The sequence below is a fragment of the Pinus tabuliformis genome, chromosome Q (assembly GCF_031772625.1).
Source record: "Pinus tabuliformis cultivar Carrire ecotype Pingquan chromosome Q, CPIR1, whole genome shotgun sequence".
Classification (NCBI taxonomy): domain Eukaryota; kingdom Viridiplantae; phylum Streptophyta; class Pinopsida; order Pinales; family Pinaceae; genus Pinus; species Pinus tabuliformis.
This window is the reverse complement of record NC_142296.1, coordinates 434,697,266-434,710,166: the sequence shown is the minus strand read 5'-3', so window position 1 is coordinate 434,710,166 and position 12,901 is coordinate 434,697,266.

The following is a 12,901-nucleotide window of genomic DNA, read 5'->3' as shown; positions in this document are numbered from 1 at the left end:
ATTTCAGCTGTTCCAGCTGTTCCAGTCGTTCCACTTATCCCTGTAAATATGGATAACAGATATGCACCTTTACAGTTACCTGCAAATCCAGGGGCTATGCCTCCAGATTATCAAACCAAAATCACATATTTTGATGGTACTAGTTCTGGCACATCCCTGCAACATACCAAGAAAATGCAGGACTATTTTGAGAGTTATGAAATAGATGATGATAGTGTAAGAATGAAGATTTTTGTCCAAAGTTTAACAGGAGATGTAAGGCCCTGGTTTAGAGCTCTTCCTGCAAATTCCATAGCTGAACTAGAGGCCCTTTACCAAACATTTCTTAACGGATGGGAGAAGAAAAAGGACCCTCTGCACATATTATCCGAGTATGACACTATCAAAAGAGGCCCTCAAGAAGCTGTCTTAGACTATTGTGCCAGGTTTAACAATGTTTACAACGCTATTCCACAAAATCTTAGACCTCCACTTGATCTTGCTTTATACAAATTCCCTGATGGATTTGATTCAGACATGGCTTATCAGTTAAGGGAAAGAGCCCCTCAAACCTTAGCAGACATGTAGAATGTAGCTGTTAGTGTGGAGGCAAATCTGATTGCCAAGTGAAATAGAGCAAGAGCTGAGAGAAGAACCACTTTTAAAGATGAACCTTCAGCCTTTGAGCAAAAATTGGACACAATCATCAAAGGTATGGACAACTTTGAAAATAGAATGGGAACTATTGAAAGAAAAGCCTCATGGGAAGGACAACAAAACAATCCTATCAGAAATCGAAACTTTAGAAAAAATCAGAACCCAAACGTTGGAAGGGCAAGTCTTGACCATGATATAAGACCGCCTTTTCATGAAAACTATGCTGAAGCATCTACATCTAGTGAGCAGATAGAGGACACTCACATAAACTTGATGGGTTTGAAGAGTGAACAACAAGTATTTCTAACCCAAGAAGACCAAGATGACCATGATATAAATCAATTTCAGACCAAGTCTGGAGAGTCATTTGACTTCAACCAAGGCTATGATTCAGCTGTCTACGAAGTCCATAAACAATATAAATTGAGAACAAGAACCATTGATGTGTCTAATCCCATCAAGCCAAAGGATGCCAAGCAGCCTAAGAAAGTAAAAGACAAGGCCTCTATCACAGAACCTGCTGATAAAACAGACCCAAAATTAAAAGAAGTGACCATAGAGGATGTATTTGACATGCAACCCTCTAATAACTAGCCTTTTGTATCCTTTCCCTCAAAAGACAATGTAAATAGCACTCCTCAAAGCCTTCCGAAAACAAAACAATCTCAAGAAATCACTGATAACCAAGAGAAAATCACTAAAGATACAATTGAAAAGGGAAAATCTACCAGTCACAATACTAAAACATAGTTAGAAAAACCTTTTGATTTAGAAGCAGAAATTGGTAAATTAAAGATATCTATTCCTCTCTTTGAGCTTTCCAAACATGATGTGTACAGACAGCAAATCAAAAGATCACTGCAAATGCCAGAGAATAGGGATGATGTTAATGTCTTAGATGATCAACCTGAATTACTTTTTGGTCCTGAAGTCAATGGTAAATCAGGACATGGAGCTTTTCTACCCTTTTATGTCAGTTTGCACATTCATGATAAAGTGTTGCACAATGCTATGTTTGATTCAGGTGCTTCACACAATCTAATGCCCAAATCTGTAATGGAGAAGCTAAACCTTGATGTCACTAGACCCTACAAAGACTTATTCTCATTTGATTATAGTCAGGTCAAGTGTTTAGGCTTAATCAAAGACCTTTGTGTGTCTTTAGTCCAATTTCCCAACAAAACGATCCTAATGGACTGGTGGTTGCTGACATTCCACCAAAGTATGGCATGCTCTTATCAAGATCTTGGGGAGCAAAACTCCAAGGATCTCTCCAACTAAACCTCTCCTATGCCACTATTTCAGTCTTTGGGCAACCAAAGAGACTGTATAGAGAAACACTGATGAAGTATGTGGTAAGTAGTAAGGAAAAACCCCAAAACTTTCCCATTTACTCAATCCATTCTGATATGGATTCCTTTATATTGTTCAACGATGATAGCTGCCCTCCCACTGATGAGAAGCCTTTGCCTTTAGAACAAGAAACATGCATCAATCAAGAGTCAGTTTCCCATACCCGTGAAACTATTAAAACAATTAGTGCAACCAGCATACAAGAAGAACCACATGAAGCACAAAACCTAGGTCCGCCCAATCCTAAAATGACTGAAACTCTTAATACTAACCACAAGCAAGAAATCACATGGTATTTAGAGTTTGATGGTTTTGTTAATAAGCTAGGAGTAGGGGCAGGAATATGGGTTCACAATACATATAACAGCCATGTAGAGGGTCATGCTTACAAACTAAACTTCAAATGCACCAACAACATGGCAGAGTATGAGGCTCTCCTTTTAGGCCTTAAACTGCTCAAAGCTCTAAGAGCTGCAAAAGTGTCCATTCTAGGTGACTCTGATTTGATCATTCAATAGATGAAAGGTAATTTTGTTACTAATGACAATAGGCTAAGAGCTTATAGGTCTGCTGCCATAGAAATACTCAATTCCTTCACCAAATCCAAGCTTGCTAAGATTTCTAGAAGCCATAACATGCATGCTCATAGTCTAGCTACTTTTTCTAGCACTTGCAAGCTGCCCTTTGAGCCCAATCACCACTTTACTGCTGAGATAAAGCACAGGCCTGTTGTCCCTAACAATATCAAAGATTGGCAAGTGTTTGAGGATGATGCTCAAATCAACAATTTTCTTACCTTACAGCAAGAATTCTCAAGCTTAAACATTGATGAAGATGCCATGGATGACCCACAACAGCAAATGAGCCAAAATGAGCAAACTATAATAGTTGAAGCAGCAAATCAAATGCTGCACCCAACCATTTTTGATGAGAAAAACATGCAAGAGTTGAAGCAAATGCATTTAGATGAAATAGCTAAAGCAGAGGCCGAAGTGATTGATTTAAAAGACAATTTTCTACCTGCTGGCCTCACTCCATTAGAAGACATATTTAATTCAAACGATGTTCCCAAAAAGCCAAAGATGCAGCCCTTAAACGCTGTTTTGTAGACTGTAATATTGGGACAGCAGAGAAGCACAAAATGATTAAACTGTCCAACTCTTTGCCTCCCGATCAAAAACCAAAATATGTTGATCTATTTAAAGAGTTTCAAGATGTATTTGCCTGGAGTTATGAGGACCTTAAGTCCTATGACACCTCTGTTATTCAACATACCATTCCCTTAAAGCCAAATCAAAAGCCCTTCAAATAGAAACTAAGGAGAATCAATCCTGTGCTTCTCCCTTTGATTGAGAAAGAAGTGAAAAGAATGTTTGAGGCTAGTATCATAGCACCCATTAGATTTTCAGAATGGGTATCCAATCTTGTTCCCACAAGGAAGAAAACAGGGGAGATTAGACTATGTGTGGACTTAAGAAATCTGAACCAAGTCTCCCTTAAAGATCACTACCCACTGCCAAAAATGGACCACATTCTACAAAGAGTAGTGGGGTCTTCAAGAATTTCTTTTCTAGATGGCTTTTCAGGTTTTAATCAAATACTTGTTCACCCGGATGACCAAGACAAGACAGCCTTTACAACACTATGGGGAACCTTTAAATATGTGAAAATTCCTTTTGGACTAAAGAATGCAGGTGCTACCTTTCAAAGGGCCATGGACATTGCATTTGCCAAGGAAATCCATGATTTCCTAGTGGTTTACCTTGATGACCTTACTCCTTTCTCAAAATCTGATCAAGAGCACCTTAAACACCTAAGGCAAGTGTTCCTAACCTGTAGGAAATATGGCATTTCCTTAAATCCTAAGAAATCTCTCTTCGGCCTAGAAGAAGGAAAATTGCTAGGCCATATCATTTCAAAAGATGGAATTAGAATAGATCCGGAAATAATCCAAGACATTTTGCAAATCCCTTATCTGAGAAACATCAAAGAATTGCAAGCATTCCTAGGAAAGATCAATTTCCTAAGGAGATTTATCCCAAACTTGGCCGAGCTGATAAGAATGCTAAATAACATGTTAAAGAAGGATTCCAAGGTAAAATGGACTTTAGAGGCCAAGCAAGCCTTTGAGGGCATAAAATCTGCCTTAACCCAAGCCCCAGTGCTCACAAGTCCTCAATTTGACAAGGATTTCATCATTTTCTCATTTGCATCTGAACACACCATTGTTGTTGTCCTTTTGCAGAAAGATGATCAGGGAAATGAAAAGCCAATTGCATTTTTCAGCCGAGCCCTTAGAGATGCACCCTTGAAGTACCAAATCATGGAGAAGAAAGCATATGCCCTTGTCAAGGAAAATTTTAAGGATGGAAAAATTTCTTGAAGTTTAAAAACATTGGCGAATCTCACTAATCCCTAATATGCAAACTATAAAATGTTTATTGATATATTTGTAAAATTATTCAAATTTATAATGATTTTATATATAGCCTCTATACAATGTTGGCGATTTTTAAGGTAAAATAATTTTATATTCTAAAATTTGGGCGAATCGTATTTTATAAAATTGGAAATTGGCGAATCTTTTTTGTGGAAAAATCATGGAAAATTAGCCCACTGGGCGAACATTAGCCCCTAAAATTTTCCATGGCCCTTGTTAAAGCAATCAAAGATTTCAGAATTTACATTTTATATTCACATGTGATTGCTTATGTGCCAAATGCTACTGTAAAAGACATATTAACTCAAGAGGGAATAGAAGGAAAAAGAGGCAAATGGATTGCCAATATCCTTGAGTATGACATTGGGATAAAACCCACCAAGCTGATAAAGGGACAAGGTTTAGCCAAACTGATGTCCGAAACCAATTTTCAAGCCTTAGACATTAATAAACTGGACAATAAATAGGAGCTGACGACTCCACAGATCAGTGAAGCATTTTTGCAATCCCCATGGTATGTTGATATATGTTTTATATTGTTAAACCTGTGTGCTCCTCCAGGGTTGTCCAGAACCAAAAAGAGAATTTTAAAGATGAAAGCATCAAAGTTTTGTGTCTTAGATAGTGCCCTGTTTTGGAAAAATCATGAAGGAATATTGCTGAATTGTCCTATGAATGAAACTGATAGTGTCATGAAAGAATTTCATGCAGGGGACTGTGGAGGGCACTTATATTGGAAGTCCACTGCTGATAAGATACTAAGGGCTGGTTTCTATTGGCCCTCTTTGTTTGCTGATGTGAGAAAGTTTGTTGTTTCATGCCACAAATGCCAAATCTTTGAAGGCAAAAGAAAGCTTCTGCCCTTGCCCCTTAAGCCCATTTCAACTAAGAAGCCTTTTCAACAATGGGGTCTTGACTTCATTGGAGAAATCTATCCATCCTCTTCTGGCCAACACAATTGGATTCTAACATCCACAGATTACTTTACCAAGTGGATTGAAGCCATCCCATGTAGGCAAGCCAATGACTCCATCATCATCCAATTCCTTGAAACCAACATTTTGTCTAGATTTGGCTGTCTTGAGAAGATCATTACAGATAACGCTGCTGCCTTCAAATCCAAGAAAATGATCAGTTTTTGCCACAAATTCCACATTACCTTAGGTCACTCCACAGCCTATTACCCTCAAGGTAATGGCTTGGCTGAATCATCCAACAAGAGTCTGATTAACATCATTAAGAAAGTCTTGGAGGAGAACAAGAAGAACTGGCACAAAAAGATTGTAAATGCCCTATGGGCAGAGAGATTGTCAACCAAGAGATCCATTGGGATGAGCCATATGAGTTAGTCTATGGCATGGAGGCCAAGTTCCCCTCTTCTTTGGGAATCCCTGTTATCAAATTGTTGCAAGAGATTCAGGCAGATCCAAATGATATCCAAAGAAGAATAAACCAAACCATCCATTTGCAGCAAATAAGAGAGCAAGTGTACGATAGAGCTTAGATTTTACAAGAGAAGCTCAAGAAAATGTTTGACAAAAGAACCAAGGCTGAAGATTTCTACATAGGCAACAAAGTCTTAAGATGGGATTCAAGAAGAGAGGACAAAGGAAAGCATGTCAAGTTTGATTTCTTGTGGAAAGGCCCCTTTATTATTTTTGTCGTTCAAGGCAACAACACATATTTTCTGAAGATTTTGGATGGCAGCACAACTGAAGAAGGCCCTGTCAATGGCCGAATGCTAAAGCACTATCATGATCCCTTTTGTTGAACGCAACACAGCTTTGTATACTATCTGTACATTAATATTTGTATTTTTAGCACTTTTTCTTATAGCAGGCCAATAAGAGGGAAGAACGCAACAAATTTTGAAGGGAAGATCAAATAAAGCTCTATTTCAGATCTCTGTGTTTTGAAATAATTCCAAAGAAGTGCTCAAGCAGATTTCAATATGTTTACAAGCACCCAAAAGGCAAGAAGCAGAGCTGTAATTTTTCTGCAATTCAGCTCAAAAGGATACTGCATATCAGCTTATAAGAATTCAGTCAAAGGCATTGAGAAGAAGGAGAATTTCAGTTTACAGCAACAATTGAAGATCAAGGCATTCTGACCTGCTGTTCTTGGCTTTTCATCTTGAAAAACCATCCCCAAGTGGAGCCACTGTTAGCCTCCTATTGCAATAGGTTTCATATTTCATGATTGATTGTTTTACATGCCAAATATGTCATCTTTTCATGCTGCAAGGTTCCATATTTCCAAGAAGTTCCATTTTGAAGAATCATACCATTTTTGAAGAGTTTTACAGTTAAGGGAAAGCCAAAAAGCTTAATCTTGGCTCCCCTAGTTTTAAATTGCTTGTTTTAGAAGATAGAGAATGAATATCTATCCAAACAGCTTAAGCTTGGCAGATGAGTAGCTAGGTAGAGAAATGAAGGAGCCCAACAGCTTAATCTGGGCCCTTGGAAGAGATAAGGGTACACTTAGATAGGAGGGCAGTCAAAAGAAAAGAAGATAATCAGGGTCTGCAAGTCTAAGTGCACCCATACAGAAGGATGAACAAATGTTAGGTGTATTAGGCTGGGTAGGTAGTTAAGGTTGCAGAAGCAAGGTTTTTATCACCTCATGTATTGTCAATCAGAGCTCCTCTCATCAATGAAAGAAGTGGCGAAGCAGTTGCTTTGATGGCAGAACTTTGGAAGAATGTCTAATTCCCCTTCTATTCCCCCATAAATCACTCACTAACATCCCCTTGAGGACCTTGGGATCTGCCCAACCAGTCCTATTATCACTTCATTTTTGTAAAATACTAAGTCAAGCTTTGACTTTCTTCAATGAAAAGAAGCCACATTTCTTGTGTAAAGATCATTTCTCCATATTCCATTCAGTACTATGCCTAAGTTTCATTTCGTAAACTTAGCTTCATGCCCCTACACTTTCATTTCACAAGGTCATATTAACTCCTAACTCTATTATCTAGCTCCCTAGATCATTTCCTTATCCCCTATTATACAAAAAATTATATAAAAACCCAAAAATAATACATATTGCCATCACTATAGCCCTATAACATCAGTTTGGAGAAATGCTAAGTTCATTTGGGGCTTGGCATTAGCCTTTCTACGTTCAAACCTGGGATTGATTTAACATTTGGTTAAATTAATAACCACCGGTGCCCACTTACAAACCCATAAAACCCATATTATCCAAAGTCTAAACCCTTGCAGCATTGTATAAATATTCGAATATTCGGGCGGGTTCCGTATGTTAACAGCCCACCAACTCGCAATTTCGTCCACCGTCGGATCGGGCCCTCCCCATCTGACGGGCCTCGGCGATTTCGGAGCCACACCGACGTTCGATAGTTAGGTTCCGATAGCGTAGTGGTTTCTCCGCCGTACAGAAGACAGGTGTCCCGTTTTGATTGTATCGGGCAGGCTCTGACAAATACCGCCCCCGTACAGAAGGCAGTCCGATAAAACCACAAACTACCTTCTGTCTCTCCACCCCTGATGTCAGCGCCACGTCGCCGCTCACGTCACCTCCGCGTCAACCTGCCACTGCTCCGTGTCACCGCCAGCTCATCTGTCAGCGTTCCTAAACCGCCTCCTGTCCTGTGCCATGTCATCTCACTGGCGTCACTGTCACGTCACCCTGCCGTACTGCCATGTCATCCGCCACCTGTCCTTCGCTGACATCATTGCCATGTCACCCTAACATACCCGGGACCCACCGATGACGTCATGCTGATGTCATCACAGAAAAAGCGCAAAGGGCGAGAATTGCATCAAAGAATGCCTGAAACGAGAAACAGAGGCAGTAAGCGCTAATCGTGCATCGCTAAGAAAAATTACTCAAAAAGGGGAGCTTCCTATTTCCTCGGCTACCTGCAAAACCCAAAAATTTGCAAGAGGCAACGCTGGAAATAGAGAACTAAAGAAATGACAGCAGGAAGAGGGAGTCAAGATATGACTACGGAAATTTTATAAAAAGGCCAAGTATGCATACTGAGAGCAGGATAATGAAGCAGTGACTCAGCGAAGCACCAGGGCAGCAGGCCCAAAAAAATCAAATTAAAAGCACAGCCTCAGCCGACTCAGTCAATCCCAAAAGTCTAAATTCTCTGACAGAATGGATAGCTAGTACCCTAAATATCTACTGCATCATTTTCTCTTTCACCTACTATTCCGCAAGAGTTGGTAAAAAGTTATGAGTTATTAACTCATGAACTAGATATTCTATAACTGATTCTTTGTATATATACTTCCCAACAAAGCATATTTGTGGTGGGCTGGTTGGTTGATAATCCTCATTCTAGACTTGCACTGTATACTTTGAGAGCTCTATAATCAAAGACTGCTGGAATGCTTTGGATGAAGAACTGTCTGTTGTGTTATTTAATGGCCAAAGAGTGACTGTGGAATTCCTGTGCTACTACATGGCTCAATAAGTGTTATCTTACCTCTGTTTATAGTTTATATATGTTTACGCCACCATTGTGTTACCATCTAAATAGCAAGAAAGAAGAATAGCTTAGGCTTTGCTTGACTACACTCTATGCTCAATTCTTATTATTTCTATATGTTTTCTTCAGAAATGGTTATGAATATGCATACTTAAATGATCATGTTTACCCTGTTTCTTTCACATATGACTGTTATTTAGGAATTCTTGACTGCTCCTAGACAAACTTTCATTCACCTTCCCTCTTTGTTAGCTAATGAAAGATTCTTAGTTGCCTTTCATCTCTGACCTTCATTCCATCTTTATTCCAGCTTGATATTGTTCTATGTGTAGCTATCCTGCTCTGTATTCCTCTTGTGACCAAGAAAACGCAACAGCAAGCCCTAAACCATGACTCCATGCCCAATGGTTTGAACTTCTCACTCGATGCATCCCAACTCTGCTTGAAAACATCATCCTTCCCACCAAAATCAAAACAAAACCCATGTACACCATAACTAGCCTAAAATCAACCCAAAACAAAGTTAAATCATAAATAGAGAGTCCTCTCTGGTTGTAGGTAGGCTAGGACCTGCAGCCCAAAGATTGGTTTGTGGTTACCTTGGCCGTATCCCTTAAGGAGCCAAGGGACAACCTGAGTGATAACAGTAGCAACAGTTAATATTGGGGGCTATCTAGATAGGTCTGGAGGAGCTGCAGACCTGCGCGTCATAGGTTGGCATGGTGTCCACCAGCTTTACTATCGGCACTTCAGAAGCTACCAAGATGCTATGCACGAAGGCCTCCAATGTGATAGTCATTGACCATGGAGAATGAAGCTGACAGTGTTGGAAATAATACTGAGAGGGGGGGGTGAATCAGTATTATCAGATTAATCAATCTTTTTAAATGCTCAGAAACATATACGCTACTTCAGTTAAGTGAACCAGCGTGTACACGCTACTGTGACGAAGTAAAATAGCGTATAAGAAGAAAACTCACAATTTAGTTAGCTTATTCTTCAATTAAGTGCATCAGGACATTATTCACCACATTAACAGTAAACATGTGCAGTATAACAGAACAGATAAAAAGCCACACATATGAACACCAAGATATAAGGTGGAAACCCAATGTGGGTGAAAACCACCTGCTGCAAGTTGTCTCTATCTTTCTTTAATATGAAACTTCAGTTTACAATCTTTTGTACTGGTGCAGCCTTATACCAGTACGCAGGCTACAACCTGCAGAAGGCTACAACCTTCTCTCGTTCTCCAAACTTCCTTGGAAGGGAGCTCCAACCCCCTTTTCTCTTGTACTAGCCAAGATACTAGTACGTAGGTGCTGACCTACAATCTTCCTTCTTTCAGGTATCACCTTTCATACATTTTCAGACTTGGATATTCCTGAAGCACAACATTACAATCTGAAGACCACAATTCATTCAATTTCCACAACAGATCATTGAAGCATAAAACAACCAAACTTTGAATCACTGATCCACTGAACCCTGTCAAGCACCAGTTACCAGAACACAGAGCAGACTACAGAACTCTGCAATAACAGTCAGACCCCACTGTAAACCCAAAATCAAGCTTCAAAAGATATACGCTACTTCAATGAGCAAAACCCGCGTATACACGCGCTTTTACCGAAGCCAACCTGCGTACAGATCTAAAAATAAACTTTCTCAATTTGCAGCTGTACCAAACATTAGTTAGACCCAGAACGTAACATTGCGACAATATGCAGATCTAGAAATATGCATAATCAACCATATCATGATAGTGCATTTCAAACCATTAGATCCCGATCTATCCTTAGATCTAGTCTTCCATCAACCGATGTGATCTCTCCTTGGCTTAGATCAAGCAACTCAGAACCTGCATATCAGATCTCTTTCTCTCTTAGATATTCAAGCCTTGTCGAAAGATGATCTTGCCTAATGATCTTCTTCTCCTTATATAGCCTTAGGCCTTTCTCAATACCAAGAGCCAAAACCATAGTAACACAATACCATCAACTTTAAAACTAGGGATCGACACGCCCGTCGAGACATAATGGTCCGAAATCATAGGCACAACTTCCAAGGACTAACCACCATGAACCAAAGGAACCTTTCCACATACACGCGCTTTTTCTGAATCGAACTAGCGTGTACACGCGACTTGGGCTTAACGAAACAGCGTGTATGAGCTTCCTTGGCATGCTGTACTGAGATCTGTCTTCTGATTAAGTTGCCATCACCTGTACCAACCTCTGAGCACCTGTACCATCCTCTGAGTGAGTTGCCATCAAGGACAACACTTGAATCATAATGCCAACAGACAGGCCCACTGTCAGTGCCCTCAAGTTTGTATGGTTGAATCTGGCAGCGTTCCCTGGCGAGGTGCTCCACCTATTGCAAGATGGAGTGATTACGGAGTTAAGGTCCCGTGAGCACTGCACCGTACAGGTGATCAATGAGAAATGGATTAACAATGAGTAAATGGCACTACATTGAAACTCTTCCATCGCCGCCGTGACCAAGGTGACCAACCAAAACAAGCGTATAATACAGGTCATGGAGGAGGTGTGCCGAATGGTTCTAGAGTTGGCCATTCTTGAGGAAGAACTAGTCGAGGTGTGTGTCCGCAAATTGGCTACAGGGGTGTGTGATGCTCATACAAAGATGATGAGGGTTCAGTTGGAGCTGAACCTATAGATCACCAAATTACAGTTGAAGGACAAGCCTTCAACTCTGACAGAAGTAAAGGAGCATCATACAACCGTTGTCACAGAGGTGATAGTGGCGGTTGATAGTGCAGTAATGGACTGCACACAAATCTTTGAACAATCATTCAAGGCCCTGAAGATCTTGCAGGAAGTCCCTAATATATAGTGACTGAAGACAGAAGCACGCGAGCTACAATAGCGCTATGATGAGGTCAAAGGCATAGCATGAACCGTCGTGCTCACACAGAGACTGGAAAAGCTGTAGGAGTCTAAGCAGCTGAAAGAATAGGTGGATGTACCGTAGCACAAGGAAGTAGTGTTGAAGGCATGACTGAAGCCTTGGCTGGATGACGCTTATGCTGTTATGGCCTCTATTGAAGGAAATCTTGTGAATCTATAAGAAAATCAGCAAAATCTTTAGGCCGACAGTTCAGGAGTAGTGACCTAGTAGGTGGTTGAAGAAGCAACGTAGGTGGCCGCATAATGCACAACCGAGGTTGCGGTCATACAGGTTGAGCTGGGAGGTCTTTCACTAAGATCTCCATGCCTGCATAGTGACTTGAGGATGATTCTCGATGTTTGTGTTGGGGGCCTATTGGGAACGAGATCCCCCAAGGATAGTAGACCATGTTTTGGGTCAAATTTTGAATAAAGTTGTAAAGTATCCTCATTTTGTGGTGGCAGAGCGTGAAGGTTTCATGAGTCATAAAGGGTTGTCCACCCTTATTTTGTAAAGTATAATTCAGCAATAAATATCTACCCATGGTCCGCGGACCATGGGATTATATAAAAGGAGCTAAGTAAGTAATCTCTAAGTAGTAACAAGCCATGGAAGACAGAAGTCTTGAGCAATAAGGAGGAAACCTTTAGAAGTCTAAGTTTCAGGTCTTAGTGTAGGTAGAGGCTATGTAGTTGAGTGCATAGAGGCCTAGGGTGGAAGTCCGTAGCTGAGTGTGTGGACCCCTGCAGCTATGTTCGTAGGGCGAATAGAGTCTATAATCGTCTAAAGGTATCAATAAAGAGAAGCATTCTTTTTGTGTCTTTGTTTCTTGTTAATGCATCTTGTCATATTGTGTATGGATTTCATTTACAATGCTTATGTGATATGTAAATGTATGTAATTACATTGGTTAATTGAACGCAAGTAAGAATATTTGTTTACATAGTGCTAATTGTGATTTTTTAGTAAGATAATTAAACACTTAAGGATAATGTGGAAATATGTTCAATACGCTTCTTTAGTAGAGTAAAAGTACCTAAATCGAAGGTTAGGGCTGTGCGAAGGTCAATCATACCCTTTCACAGAGGTACTGAAGG